Source organism: Pinus tabuliformis, chromosome 6, assembly GCF_031772625.1.
Source record: "Pinus tabuliformis cultivar Carrire ecotype Pingquan chromosome 6, CPIR1, whole genome shotgun sequence".
In the NCBI taxonomy this organism is placed as follows: Eukaryota; Viridiplantae; Streptophyta; class Pinopsida; order Pinales; family Pinaceae; genus Pinus; species Pinus tabuliformis.
The window spans coordinates 522,126,054-522,142,107 of record NC_142292.1 but is presented as its reverse complement, the minus strand read 5'-3'; positions in this window follow the sequence as shown (position 1 = coordinate 522,142,107).

Here is a 16,054-nt window from a genome sequence, read left to right as displayed (position 1 = left end):
AAGAAAAACCTTCTTCGCATCCAAGCATCTAACTGACCAAAAAACCTTTATAATGTGATCTCATTGTTTAACAAATTTGGCCAAAGAACGAGAGCTGGATTGTCCAATTATTCAGATCAAATAGAAAATTGATTTCCTAGGAATCATATATAAAGGAATTAAGGAATCTGAAAAATGAAGCTAGGATGCCTCATGAATCATCTGAATCCTTAAAGGGCTGAAAAATTATTAGTTGTTTGCAATGTGACTTTCAACTTCTAGGGTTAGTGAAGCCCCTACCTGTGGCCAAGCCAAATTATACCAAACACTCAAACTTAAAGATAGCTTGCCAAGATATGATTGATTTTCCACATCCAAAAGGAGTAATTTGGTAAAGATGTGAGAATATTATCTCACCTCTAGCTATTGAAGTAGTGGAACTAAAAGCTACTTTATGATATATCGTATTGAATTTTGATTAATGTTTCCAATTCCTCATTTACGAGAAAAAAAATTATCTGTAAATATTTTAAACGCACGTTTAGTGAAAGTCAGTTATAGTAGTTAAGAGTTTAAAAACTACTAGATAAATCAAAAATATATTTTGATGCATTATTTAAAGAGAAATGAACCTGAGAGTATGCATTGTAAATTCAATTGATTCCCTAGTCAGTGAAGAGTCTAAATGGGATAGGTTAAGTCAGTTATGATAGTTAAATTGTTGTAACTATCTTGACTAATTATATATATGATAATGGATGTATCAATATACTAGTTCCAACTAGATTCTCAAGATATCATAATATAATATATTGCTTTGTTGGTTCTCTGCTACTTTGTGTCTCTCCCTTTATTCTTATGTTGCATGTGTTCATGTGAGTTCTTATGTCATTTCTAATAGTAACCATTGTGCACTATCTACTACACTACAACTCCGATATATAGAAAGAGATAAAGGTGATGTTAGTAGTTGGTATCATATACCCTATTGACAAGTCAGAATGGGCAAGTCCAATGGTTGTGCAACTAAAAGAACATGATACCATTAAATTGAGAATATGCATTGATTTCTATGGGATATTAATAAATTAACAGTATCTGATCCATTCCCAACTCTTTTTTTGGATGAAATAATAAATGATGTAGACATAATTGACTCGAATTGTATAATTAATGTGGAGAGAGAAAACAAATTTCACTGTGTCATGGGAAATAATAGTAAACAACATGGAAGCTAGAGAACTCAAGTGGACAAGTCTAATTAGTGCATGTCACACAATCCTAGGGTCACATCACAAATAGAACCATATCATTATACATCAATTCTAATTATAATGAAATCAACCACCAAATTTTCAAAAGCAAGGAAGCCATATCGATCACACAAACCAAATGATATGGAAAAATTAAATCAACATGCGACGAGATGTTTGAGGAAGGTGGCATTGAATAAAAATTATGAGACAATTAATTTGATTCCTATCAACTCGAGCTAGCCATCATACTTTCCAATTAATCTTCCAGAAGTTTTACCGAATACATATTTTTATATTGTAGAAATCCCAAACTTTCCAAGTCTTGTTATTTCAGACTCTGAATTTCTTGGTTGTTGAAGAATTGAATAATTTCAAAAATATTTTAGAATGATTAAGAAACGGGTTCCATTCAAGGATGAAGAAGTTGGAGTGGAGAAAAAAACTAAAGCAATATTCGACCTAAAACCTTCAACAAAATTGGAGAGTCTACTCCATAAAATAAAATAAAATAATAAATGATAGATGAGCCTTATTGGTAGAAGCATAATGAAGCTTTTCATGGTTTGGGTAAATTTGGTGATCAGTGGATTCCAAAATCAAAAATACTCAAAAAGTTTGGTACCTAATATATACTAAAAGCTCCTTTCATTGCAGACATGCAAGGTCTTAAAGAGTAAGTTGTGAAATTCCTCCATAGGTGCTTTCATAATGGCCTTCTATGGCTAAAAATCCATTTCCAATTTCTACAGTATCATATATAATATAACAAGTTTCCCTGTTAAACAAGAGAAAATCCCAAAAACCACAATAGTCAATTATTGGCTTCATGAATATGCTAGAGGAATGAATGCTAAGAATTCTAAAGGATTAATAATTAATCAAGTTCAGAATCTAGTGACCAAATGGGCATTCATTATTATTGCACCGTGTCTCACCCCTATTGGGAGGTTCTCAGACGTGAATCTCTCCATGCTGTAAGTAATTGGACATATGGTCAAGTCGGGTAAAGTTTATAACTAGGAAGAGAACATCACTAAAATGGTCCAAAAGAACTATTATGAATTGTATAATTTTGGTGAGTCCATTTAGCTTTCCTCCTTGTTTATTTGGTTAGGAATGAAATAAATCTTACCAGTTGGGGAAACAAACTTTACCAAGAGGTTAGTTCATCTAATGAAAATTAAAAAAAAAAATTCTCATAGTTGTTCGAGCAAACCTGAGTCACTAAGCCCCCTTGGAAATTTTATAAATTAGTTTTTCAATGCAAAAAATATTGTCTAATGGGAGGAGGGTACCAAAACACATCCAATTAATGTTACCTCCTTCATCACATATTCAACTATGCCTCGACAATACCAAGGTATGGTATGTCTATTCTTCGGATATAGTCCTCCAGGAGTTGTTGTTTTAGCCCACAGACATTGATATATTATTAGAACTGAGTTGACAAGCGAACACAGTTTTAAAAATTCTTCCTCAGTCTTGGGAAGTAGCACTAGGCATATTTTTACCCTTCTGAGACTATGAGCAAGAAGAGGAAAGGGAAGAAAAACTATATACTAGTTCTTTTAAAGTTGATCTATCAGAACCAGTTATAGAGTCTTCTAAGAATACTCCACTCAAAGAGTCATGGAATCCTACTCTAACGTAGACATCAACTTCTCTTTTAAAACAACATGACATTCTAGTGGGCATCCTACTAGATGACCTGCATCAGTAGAAAAATCTAGATTCAATTACGGTCTGAGAAGTTCTCGAAAGCACAAAAGAAAATGGTAAGACAACCAAGAATCCTAGGAAGTCACAACAATTCCTAGATTCATCCATAGGACTAGATATTTTGCAATCGTTGGGCTAGGCCAAAGAAATATTTGTTGAAACTATTAAGTAGAAGATGATGGTAGAAAAACAGACAAAGGACATTCCTTAGTTAACCCCAACCAAAATTGGTTTAAATGGAAATCTAACACCATTGCAGGACCAAGGTCAGTTTGCTAAACCTAACAAGTAAAATGGTTGGACTAACCATAAAATATTCATGGAAGAAGGGGAGAAGCAAGATAATACTCCAACTAACCATGATGATACACAAAAAGTCTCATAAGAACATACAAGATTGGATGATGTAATAAAGAAAACGTGAGAGGAAACTAATCTAGAAACTAAGGATACTTTAACCTCACTAGCTACTAATCAGTAAGAGCCATTAATCCAACTGACTACATTAGGCAATACTGCTTCTGAGGTAAAACAAAAGAAAACTGCTCCAATAACTGACTTGAGGCATGCTTCCAAAATACAATTATTTGAATCCCTATAAAATTCAGTAAAAGCAATCAAGAAGAGATTCAAAATAGAGAAATTGGACATGTTGATGGTGCTAGACCCGCCAACATGTTAGTGGATCTCCCTGGTAAGAAGTCCCAACTACAGCTCAAGCTATTTGGAGTAGGAGTCCCAACAGTGGGTAGTAAATATATGCCTTGATTGTGATAGCGCGCAGAGGTAAGTGTGATATCTTTATCGAAAGCAAGTGTGTGACCTTCTAGCAAATCAAGTGAGATGCATGGGGGGTTCTAACACACAGAGGGGGAAAATAAGTGTATCCCTTAGAAGACTGTAATAGTACACAACCTGAAAGGAATAAATGACCTAAATGCCATCACAAGCTAGAAAGCAGAATAGTCGACAATCCAAAGTGATGGGTTAAACCAACAACATCACTTCAACGAGATTCCTACAATCGTATACAAAATAGTTCATACACAAATGTGTAAGTTAAACAACATATATTGCTAAAGTAACTAGAATAATCGAACTACAATAACAACATATGCATGAAGACGTGCTGACTCTATTATATATATATATATATATATATATATATATATATATATATATATATATATATATATATATACACATATATATATATAAAGTGAAAGTTTCTTCCGTACATACACAATTGGCAGCCACTAGCCCCAATAGTGGAACATTATAGTCAACATCGCCTACTCCTCCAAAGAGATGTACTTGCTCTACACTGTGGAGAAGAAAGGCTCGTCAAAATACTCTCTAAGCCCTCTCTAAGCAATGCCTAGCAAAAGCTTGGCTCCCAAAATCATGTTCTATGAGTTATGTGGTTCTATATATAGCAAAGGGTGGGGTGACCCTTGACATTCCCCTTTGAATCTTGGACTACCCACATGACTCTTCAAATTCATTACATATAACTCTTTACATTACATAACGATTGTTCACATTCCACTAATGACACTTGGAATTTCACTTTACATTACATTTGATTACAACAAGTATGGCCCATATTAGTGATGTAGTCCAGACAACTCATGACACAACTCGACATGACACTGATGGCATGTATTGGCTAACCGTGGTGCCCATGTCAAGCTTTTGTGGTGCTGAGTGATAGATGTGTTCTTGGATGTGCTTTGTCTTCACCTCCACATAGCTTGGTGTTGTCGGGTCTCCAATGGTCTTGGCCTTGCAAGATGGTTCCATACATGTACTCCTTTTGCTTGTTGCTCGATGTTCTTTGTACATACATCCAACTACAATAAAGTCTTCTAGTATGTGCTCCTTCTTCATCCAATTCATTGTCTCGCCATGTTCCATCAATGTACCTGTTCTTGCAACTCATTCATGGCGAGGTAACATCAAATCCCAAAATATCCTAGTCTAGCATGATGCATTGTTTTCTGTGTTAGGGTCCAGGTGATCGGGAGGGAGGAGGTGACCGGGAGGGAGGATAAGACACTGAAACTATGCAGAGCAGAGGTCAGGCAGAGATGAGGAATTCCGAACCTCAGTCTGCATTGTTGGGAAAAATTGTGTAGTGATCACTGGGAGGCAGAATTGCGCAATGAAAATCATCGGTGTCAGTTGCAAGATGGGACCCAAAGGGGAATAGTTTCTGTGCAATTTCTTAAGGGAGGATGGAGTGGCACTGTAGAGGGACCATTTGAAAGTTTTGCGTAGTTTCCATGCGGAGGATAGAGCGGGACTGCTGGGAAGTTATGTGCAGTTTCCAGAGGGAGGACATCATAGGGTTGCAAATGGACTATTAGGCAGTTCTGCACAGTTTCTTGAAGTAAGACAAGGCAGGTGGCAGGGTAAGTGCTACAAAGTTTTCAAAGGGAATATAGGACAGGCCACTTAGGGGACCAGTTGGGAACTCTATGCAGTTTCCTAGAAGAATATAGAGCAGGACAGCAGAGGTACATCTGGGCAATTCTGCGCAGTTTTTTATAGCAGTGAGTCCCGATTGAGGGAGGTCACTAGGAGGAAAGCTCTGTGCAATTTCTAAGAGCAGTGTAGGCCCATGAATTTTTGTAGTGCAGGGTTCCAGTAGGTAAGAGGGAGGCTTGATAACTAATCTTACAGGAAGAGCAGTTTGGATCGAGCTTGGATGTAATTTCTGCACAGTTTTGGGAGGCAGACAAACTGCTCACTTCTGAGATTGCGCAATACAACTGACCTAGAGGAAAACCTCAAGAAATGCGTAGTTTTGGGTATCATATCAAGGTCACTAAGTGTTGATACTGCACAGTGTAGCTAAGTCAGGTTCTTGTTGAAGGAGGTTGTCTGATCGGAGAGATTTTCAGGAAAATGGCTAAGTGTTGAAAGCAAGTGAATTTGTGCATACTGACAATGTGATCATACACTTAGAAAATTTTGATGACAAGAAAACATAGACCAACAAGAAAAAACATGTGTTCAATGAGACTGTCTTAGAGCTAAGAGCGACAATCGTGACACTTGAGATAGACCTTCAAACGACCGTGACGACACTTGCGCGACTGTGCATACAACTTTGTGTGTGAGTACGATCGGTGTTCATAGAGAAAAGACAACTCATGCACACAAAGGCAAACATTCGAAATCACCATAATAATATCACAAGTGTGAAAAATCAATCAATATGATAAAGGACGACTATTGGTCCAACAAGTGACAAGGAGCAAGACACATGGAGGGAACACATGGAATTATTTTCAGTTCTTGCAGCCATGCATGTCATTGAAGACACAATGATATGACGATGATCAATAGTAATTCAAGCTACACTAAGAGATGTATTTCAAAATATGTACTTTACTTACCATACTTACCCTCCAGATGGTTATGCATCTGATGGAGATTTCATGTGGTCCTGATATTTGATCATAACTTGATTCCTTTCTCTTTCTCCTCAACTCCTTGGGAGTCATATAGCATGTCATATTTTCTTGTGGTCACTAAGATATACATCTGTGCAGTTTCAGCAGGCAATGACTATTGTCTGGATGATGCCCTGGGAGGAAATCTGCGCAGTTTCTGAACGCAAGGCAGAATGGATAGCTAGGACAACACTGCATAGTTTTGGGATGCAAGACATTGTTGCAGGATGGTTTCCTGGGAGGACACCTCTATAGAGTTTCTGTATGAAAGGCAAACTGGGTAGCTGAGGGAAAATACTGCACAGTTTCTGGAGATAGTGGGTTCCAGCTGAGGGAAGTACACTAAAGGAAATCACTGTGTAGTTTTGGATGCCAAGGGAGGTTGGGGTATCTACGCATTATGCAGTTCCAACAGGCAAGGGAAAAATATTGAGGGTTGCAGGAGTGAAGTGTGCAGTTTCGGAAAGTTGGATGAGGCTATGTTGATAGGGAACTCTATAATTTGGCAAAGTGTGGGATCGGTGGAACTGATGTGAACATTGATAGAACTTGACTATGATCACACACTTGAACACTTAGTAAGACAACATATACCATCCAGAACATATAAAACATACTCTGGTTAATGAAACAACCTTTGTGACAAGAGTGTGTGAAGTGAGTGTGAAACATGTCTATGTAATGAGAACAACGCATACGCACAAATATTTCCCCTTGAAGTAGAACAAGCTTACCTCTGCATGACAAATGATAATCCCCATGCCCAAGGATGACACATGCTACATAAAGATGAGAACGTGAACAACTCTTAAGATCAAGGAAGGGGACTTGAGATCATCAGCTTATCAATAAGTGACCAAGGAATGATCGATCACACAATCCACAGTAGGCTCCAAAATTTGCATGCGACTCAAAATTTTGGAGGGTGGTTGTAGCTATTACAATAGAAGAGTAAAATGATTCAATGGAGACACAACAAGAAAGGGATATATGGGAGGAACGCAAGAGTTGGGAAACAAAAATTATCAACATTGACACTTCTACTGAAATTGATGATCCACTTGTTGTATTTTACCAACTTTTGCATCAGTTGGTCAATTTTTTTAGGTCCCTATACTACTAGTGTAACCCCTTATTATTATTAGTGCAACCCCCTTATTGTATTATTGTTCCCATATAGTCCCCATGTTGTTATTATTATGCCTCATAGAAGCCCACTATTGTTATTGTTGTGCCCCTACAATATTATTGTTATGTAGGCACGGATTGTATTGGGACCCCTTATACTCCTATATATAGAAAGGAGGTTTTGTCATTTGTATCATCCAAGAATTGTTCATTTGTGTATTGTAAAGGAGGTTCCCCCCTCAATGAGGATGATTTTTAAGTCGTTGATCTATCTTTTCTATCTTTTTGTGAGCTGGTTTCATAACATTTTGTATCAGAGCTTTGGATTCTAGGGTTTCACTGCTCCAAATAGGTCATCATGTCATTTTTGCTATAACTTGTTCTCTACGAAGTTTCAGAAGCTTAAAAAACCCCATTTGAGTCAAAATCATTTTGAACCTCAGGTCCGAATTTTAGATCTTTTCTTGCTATAGTTTCAGAGATATGATTTGAGGAAGTCAGGGTTGTTGCAAGCTCCAAAATTCCATCTCAAGCAGGTCATCGTGTAATTTACACTATAATTTTGTTTCTACGAAGATTAAGACACTGAAATTAAAACCCATTTGAGCTTAAATCTTTGTGGAGCTCGGTATCAAAGTTCAGATCTTGTTTTGCTATATTTTCGGAGATATGGTCCAAGACATTTAGGGTTTTGTAGGCTCCCGAATTACATCCCAAACAGGTGACCTTGGGAAAATCATCATAAATTTCTCTTTAGGCATCAGATTAAAATTTCGTAAGAAGTTACAGAAAGAGGATGGAATTTACTTCTCTATGTATCATTTTTAGGTACGAAGGGCAAAACAGTGACACATGGAATTTCATACAAGTTCACTCTACTGAAAAAGTATATAATCAGGTCATCTTGGGAGATTGGGAAGAACCGTCTCTTGGAGAATCCAACTTCGATCAGGCTTGTGGCATTGGAAGAAGGATGCAGAGGTCTACCGCAGGTCACAATTCCAGACCTTGGAGATCTAAACTTTCATAGATACAACAGATTCAAGATCGAGATCCTGAAAGAAAGATAAAGAATGACTCAAACCAAGAAAATAGAAACACCTAGTAATCAAAATTGGATGGATGATTTGAAGAATGTGAAAGAAGATAAGATAAATAGTTTTATCTATGCCATTGAAGCTGATATTGATGGTATGGAAGCATATTGGAAGAAATTCATGGAATATTTGAAGAAAGACATGGAAGGTTTGAAGGAATGTGGGACAAAGCTACTACAAGAAAGGCCTCCTAATGGCGAAAAGGTAGTAGAGGAAACTCATGATGAGAACAAAAGTAATGTTAATCATGATTTCATAAAATATAACATTGGATTGAAGACCCAACATATTCCAAATATAGATATGAAGAAGTTTGATGGCAAGGATCTCGTAACATGGATACTACAGATGGAGAAATATTTTTATCGACATAATGTGCAAAACACACAAAAGGTACGCATTGCATCTTTATATTTAGGACCGAATCAGTTTGTATGGTATAGTGGAATTTGTTCTCGTAAACAACTGTTCACCTAGTCAATTTTCATGGAGGAAATGATAGCACATTATGATGATACACAGAGCAACACCTTCTTTAGCCAATTGATAAATCTCAAACAAAAGGGTTCAATGGCAGAGCACATTGAGGACTTCCAAAAATTGAATATAAGGGTAAATGATATTCTAGAGAAGCATAGGATTTAAGTCTTCATAGGGACTTTAAATGATAACATCCAACATGAGGTTCACCTTTGGGAACCTGATTCATTGGAGAAAACATACATGCTGGCAAGAAAAATTGAAAGAAAAATTATGGCAACAAGGAAGCCTACCACTCATAACTATAAAGATGGAACTATTGTTGCTCCTAGCCTTTCACCACCTACAATGTTGACACCAAAACAATTGGAAGAAAAAAGAGAAAAAGGGATTTGTTACAATTATGATAGAAAATACACTAAATGTCATAAGTGTGTTGAGAAGAAATTAATTTACATAGATGGGGAAGAGGAGCAAGAAAATGAACAAGAAACATCAAAATAAGAGGATATACACAAGGAACCAATCCCAGAGAAAGATGAAATGAATCTGATCATATCTTATAATGCATTGAACGAAATTACCACTTCTCAAACTCTCAAGATAGAAGGACATATCAAGAAGAAAAAGGTAATAGTGTTGATTGATTCGGGTAGTACCCATAATTTTATTCATTGTAAGATAGCCAAGGAATTGAATTTCTTCCTATATCTAGCACGAGAGTGTCAAGTAATGTTTGCAAATGAAGGAACCATAAATTTCTTAGGAAAGTGCCATAATATCAAGCTATCCATGGGAGAATATGTCTTGAATAGTCCAATTATTTTTATTCCAATCGGTGGTGCAGATGTTGTACTAGGAGTCCAATGACTACAATATTTGGGTACGATAGCTTTTAATTTTCAATAACGTTTCTTGAAATTTTTTGGGAAGGAAAGGAAGTTGAATTAAGGGGTATCACAAGGAAACTGAGAAAGATAATCAGTTCTAACATCATTAAAAAGATTCTTAAGAAAGAACAATAGGGCGTAATTTCACAAATGTGTTCACTATAGGTTCCCATATCGAAATCGTCTATTTCTCCAAATCTCCAAAACATTTCGGACAATCATTCCAAGGTATTTGAGACTCCCAAATGCCTCCCACCTATTCATGATCGTGATCATGCTATTCAGTTGATTCCAAGAAGTGTTCCCCCAAACATTAGGCCTTACAGATATCCATATGCCCAAAAGAGTGAAATTGAAAATATGGTTGCAGAAATGCTAGAGGTTGGTATAATTCAACCTAGTCAAAGTTCTTTCTTAGCTCTAGTGGTATTGGTACATAAGAATGATGGATAATGATGCATGTGTCTAGATTATAGGGAGCTCAACAAGTTTACTATTAAAGATAAATTTCCCATTACTATCATTGATGAATTATTGGATGAATTAATGGAGAAATTTACTTTACCAAGTCGGATCTTCGTTCAGGATATCATCAAATCATAATGAAGACTAAAGGAATTCCAAAAACAAGATATAGAACTCATGAGGGTCATTATGAATTTTTGGTCATGCCTTTTGGCCTTACCAATGCACCTTCTACATTTCAAGGTTTGATGAATTCCATTTTCAAACCCTTCCTTAGAAAATTTGTGTTAGTATTTTTTGATGATATACTAATCTACAAAAATTCTTGGAAGGATCATGTTCAACATGTTGACAAGGTGCTCAAACTATTGGAGGAGAAACAATTATATGAAAAAATCTCCAAATGTTTCTTTGGAGTACAAGAGGTGGAATATTTGGGTACTCAGTTAGCTCATAACTCACCTTCTCATCCTCAATTTGATGGGCAAACTGACATAGTGAACAAATTTTTGGAAGGATATCTCTATTGCCTTGTATCTAGAAAATAGACACAATGGGTCAAGTGGTTGCCTCTGGCTAAATGGTGGTATAACACTTACTTCCATAATGTAGCAAAAATGACCCCATTTATGGCACTTTATGGATATCATCCACCGTCCATCACATCATCTTTAAATATAATTCTAAGGTTCAAGCAGTGGAATATCACATCGAGCATCAACAAAAAGTTCTCAAACTCTTGAAGGATAACCTCATTTTGGTGCAAAATAGAATGAAACAACAGGAATATCAACATCGCAGTGAAAGAAGTTTTGATGTAGGTGACTCGGTATTTATACAACTACAACCATACAAACAAATGTCCCTCAAGCAAGCTAAGAAGGATAATAAATTATCACCAAATTATTATGGTCTGTACAAGGTGTTACAAAAGATTGGTACCATGGCATACAAATTGGAGTAACCTGCATCTTCCCCAGTGCACCTAGTTTTCCATGTTTCATGCTTCAAGAAGGTTATAGGTGAGAAGATTTGAGTTCAAACAATATTTCCAGAACTTGACAAGGAAGCAAAAATCATATTGGAATTGGAAGTAGTCACAAAACCAAGAAATCGACAGCTATGAAATCAATCAATTTTAGAGTATAGCAACAAGTGGAAGAACTTACCTGCTGAAGATTCCACATGGGTGGATGAGAATTTTATACAAAAGCATCCAAAACTACTTAGGCATTGAGGACTGTTATATGGAATTTTCATCTACGGATAAACACATTTTCCCTAAGTGGGTAGCTACACTTAGAACAACATAATTAAATATTTTAACCTTTTCCTATGATAGATAGATAAGACGAGACCTACTTGTTATCTTTCACTTCCCTTTGTCTCCTTTTAATTTCTCTCATCACTCCTTCTCGAACTGAATCCTCTCGATCAGTACCTGCAATCATAAGCAGAGGACAAAAAACTAATCAAAGCAAGATATATATCTACTATAAGCAAATGGAATCGAAAGCATTTACACTTATAATCATCACACATAAAGACAAGAATATGGGAAAAAGGTGTAAACATCTTTATTAAAAGTAGAAGGAAGAGTTACAACCAAAGAAGTCCAATCCCATGTCACTCATCTAGCTTGAGTTCCATCCTTCATCACACCCAGAGCACATCACTCAAGCAGCATAACATTACTTGCTTATGATCTCAAACCTCAAACCAACAGTATCTCCTTACATTCTTCAAAGTCCAGCCCCTTGATCACTATAATGAGTGCTCAATTTATAGGGAAATGGAGGTGGTTGTGTCATAAATTGGGAATTGAATAGCTTTCCAATTTTGGAGTTAGTTTCCATGGAGGAAGGGATGAGAGGACAGGAGGTTAATTGATTCATTCCCTATCCAATTTCGAGCTCATGGGAGGGGATAAGAGGTGGGAATCTTCTAGAATGATCTAGACTGAGGAATATTCCCAAAACCCTATGAAGATTTCACTCAATCTCACCTAGCGCAGGTCAAAGTGGGCCTAAGTGCATTGAAATTCACCCCTACATGGGCCTACCTGCATTGTAGCATGGTTACCCCTGACCAAGGTTGCGTTGATCCCTCAAGGAGTTATTTCAGGAGGGCTTTAGGCCAGGAAACTCTCAGGAATGAAGGCATTCAATGTGATGACTTGTCTAGGGCATGTAGCAACTGAATTAGGGTTTGATGAGCCCTAATTGTATTGATCTGAATGTCGGGAGTGATGTGCCCAAATAGACCTGTAATAGCTGCCCCCTAAAGCATGAAGTCAAAAATGATAATGTTGAGTGATATGCTTTATGATGTGATGAGGAGGTTCTGAAGCGTATGGTGACCTGCATCAATTACAATACATAATATCGTGATATTTTGTATTTTTCATGAATCACTGAGGGAAGGCATACCCATGCTCAGCATATAAACTTTTCATTACATGTACATAAATCAGATAGTCGTATACAGATATAGACCCATGATAGGATGATCATCTAGGTAAAGCCATCGTACAGATGATTTAGTACTCTCTTGAAATCACAACCCGGATGGATGAAACTAGATTCAGGGTCTTCTATCTCATTCGATCGTTCACTCAAGTATGAGCCTAACCATGTGAATATGTGATCTGAAGTCGAACATGGGAAGACACCGTCTGATTACCAGCCAATGATGTAAGTCGTTAACAGATGCGAGAGAAATCACCAATAATGATAATGATCCTTAAGGTACTGCAGTACATTCTGGATGGTGTGAATAGATGTTTTGATGTTGAACACCATACAAAGTCTTTCGGTCGAAGGCCAGTGATGTCAACCTATCGTCGGAAGCAAGAAACTTGTCACTGATGTATGCAAGCCTCAAGGTACTACAAGGGTGTTTCTAAGTCAACTTCTTGGATAAAGTGCTAATGTTGACAAGAAGTGACTCATCACAGGAGGGGCTTGATGTATCCCACATCAATGAAAAAAAATGAGTGTAATGATTTTGGAGACAGAATGTGACTGAAGACACAAGGTTTAGGAATGGAGGTCATGAAAATGAAGGTTTATGAGTATTGCAAAGGATGAATTTTATTGAGTGACTTCTCTTGAACATGTCGACGACACTGAATGAATTGGCAGCATTGACCCAAAACCAAATTAATGGATGGTGTGATAGACCATAAGTATGATAACCATCAAGCAGATAACCCAACCCAAGTAGTCATAGAGATGAGGTGAAAGTGTCATGTTTAAGAGCGTCCTGCTACCATAAAGTGGTTTACCCATTTTCCCATTTTCTCCAGTCATTGCTGACCAGTACCTCTTTATTTTTTATCAAGCTTGAGGAGGATAACATATGCTTGTTGTATAATTCCACCCTTCCGATGAATCCATCGCTATGTGATGTTTTAATGAGTCTAGCGAAGGTGAAACTCGGTCTTGTCATGAAGGACAAGTTTGTCACTATTTGATGTTTTAACGAGTTTAACGACAATGAGAACTCAGTCCTTTTCATGTTTAGAGAGTTTGAAAAGGGACAAAAAGAAAACTCCACAAGTTCTTTTTGTAAGTTTGTCTCTCAAGTCCAAAAAAGTGTAAAATAATACAAGAGAGAACCTATTGAACATGTTTGATCAGCATATTCCTTTTTCATAAGTAATCTATCTCAGTCCGGAAAAGGGTTAAACTTATACTGAGTAGATGTCATTTCCAATCCGTTAACGAGCTGAAAACGACAAGCACTCGATAATCTTTTCATATTTCGAGTCTGAAAAGAGCTTAAAGAGGACTCTAGGGGGGTTCCTTTTTCGATGTTTAATAGAGCTCGAAAAAGGGATAAAAGTGTGCTCTGTGGTCAAAAGTATAATTTACAATCATGCATGTCAAATTCAGTAGGTCAGCTGCAAACCTGCTCAAAGAACCACCAAATGGATTAAACATACCTGTTCCATTGGTAAAAGTAGGTAAATACTATAGTTTATTCATTTAATGAACTTTAAATAAACATAAAACAATAATTTACCAAGTCATTTTCACCATTTGATATTTACCATTCAGTTTTGTGCTCTGGACTAGTTTTTTACCACAAACTTTAGCACCTGATTGCAAGAGATTCTGTGGACCATTCTTCGCGCCATCGGGACCAGGTAGGAGATCTACCTCTTCTCTTTCCTTTCATGTCATTCTTTTGTAGTTTCAGGCAAATATTTTAGGCTTTTGGGGCTCCTAGGGCTAGTATACTTTTCCCTGGGATCAGCGCAACCTTTCACATTGAAACCTGCACTGAAATGCACCCAAATAGAGAGGTACCTGCATTATAGCACACTATCTCTTAACCAAGGGTGCGCTGGGCGAGTTTTGCAAATTTATTTCACCTATTTTACCAAAAAAAAAATCAATTTTTTGCACGAAATGGATCTTAACTAAGCTTAAGGTTTGATTTCAGGCTTTGATCGGATCATAATGACTATTACTTTGTGAGAAAGAGAGCATGAAGAACAAGACATGGTTTACCTAAATGATATGGGTACTATTGAGGCCCTCAGAGATTATGGGTTGCTCAAATACTTCACGTTGTCCGGGATGAGGCAAGAATTAGAACTATTGCAGTTCTTAGTTCTTGCATGGGATCCAACAGATCAGGCTTTTCACATAGGGGATAAAGTGGTCCCTATTATGATCGATGATCTTTACTTTCTTATAGGGTTGTCGAGATGTGGTGCCCCCATTTCTCTTTCAGGTTTTTCTCATGGGGGTGAATCAGTGAGGGACTACATTCGAAAGTTCTGTTGGCCAGGTACACAACCTAGCAAAGATGGGAAAATAAGAATCAGGTATTTTCATGATTTTCCTTTGCGAACAATCCTTTTCACTATCGCAAAGTTGGCAGGTAGTTTGACACTTCATTTGGCGAATAGATCATACATGCAGTATGCGCTTGAGTGTCTTGAGCCAACTGTATTCAACTGGTGTGAGGCCGTATTTTATTCAATGAAAGAGTAGCTAACAAAGGTAAAGAGTGGTAAGAAGAAGAATTTTAGCTATGGATCGATCTTAGTTGCTTTTACCTTAGAGAGAATTCCATTGATGCAACCTCAGCATGTGACACTGAGTGTAGCAGGTCCTAGTGATCCACGGATGCAGAGGTGGGTCGAGTTGATGGCTAGACATGTTAGTCAGTCATCAATCACATTTTATACTGCATTCTTCAGTTGGCTCGGTCGACAACGCATTGTCATCGAGGAGCATCCATACGCAGGGATGGATTTTCGTGGAGATCCAGATTTGAGTTTACTAGTGGGTACTCAATGGGATGCTATAGGTAAATTTTTTTGACTAAGTTTTTTTAATTTTTTAAGTTTCTACATGTTTTTGTGTTTTTGATGTTTCCAAGACTAAACTAAAATTGTTCTCATGCATACAGATGTTGGTATTGTTCGACCTATAGGTCATCAATAGGAGACGGGTGGACCACCGCGGAGAAATGTCAGAAGAGTAGTTCTCCGGGATTTGGATTTGATCGAGACACTGGCAGAGTTGCAAGATCATATAGAGGGGTTAACCCTCGGTATTCTA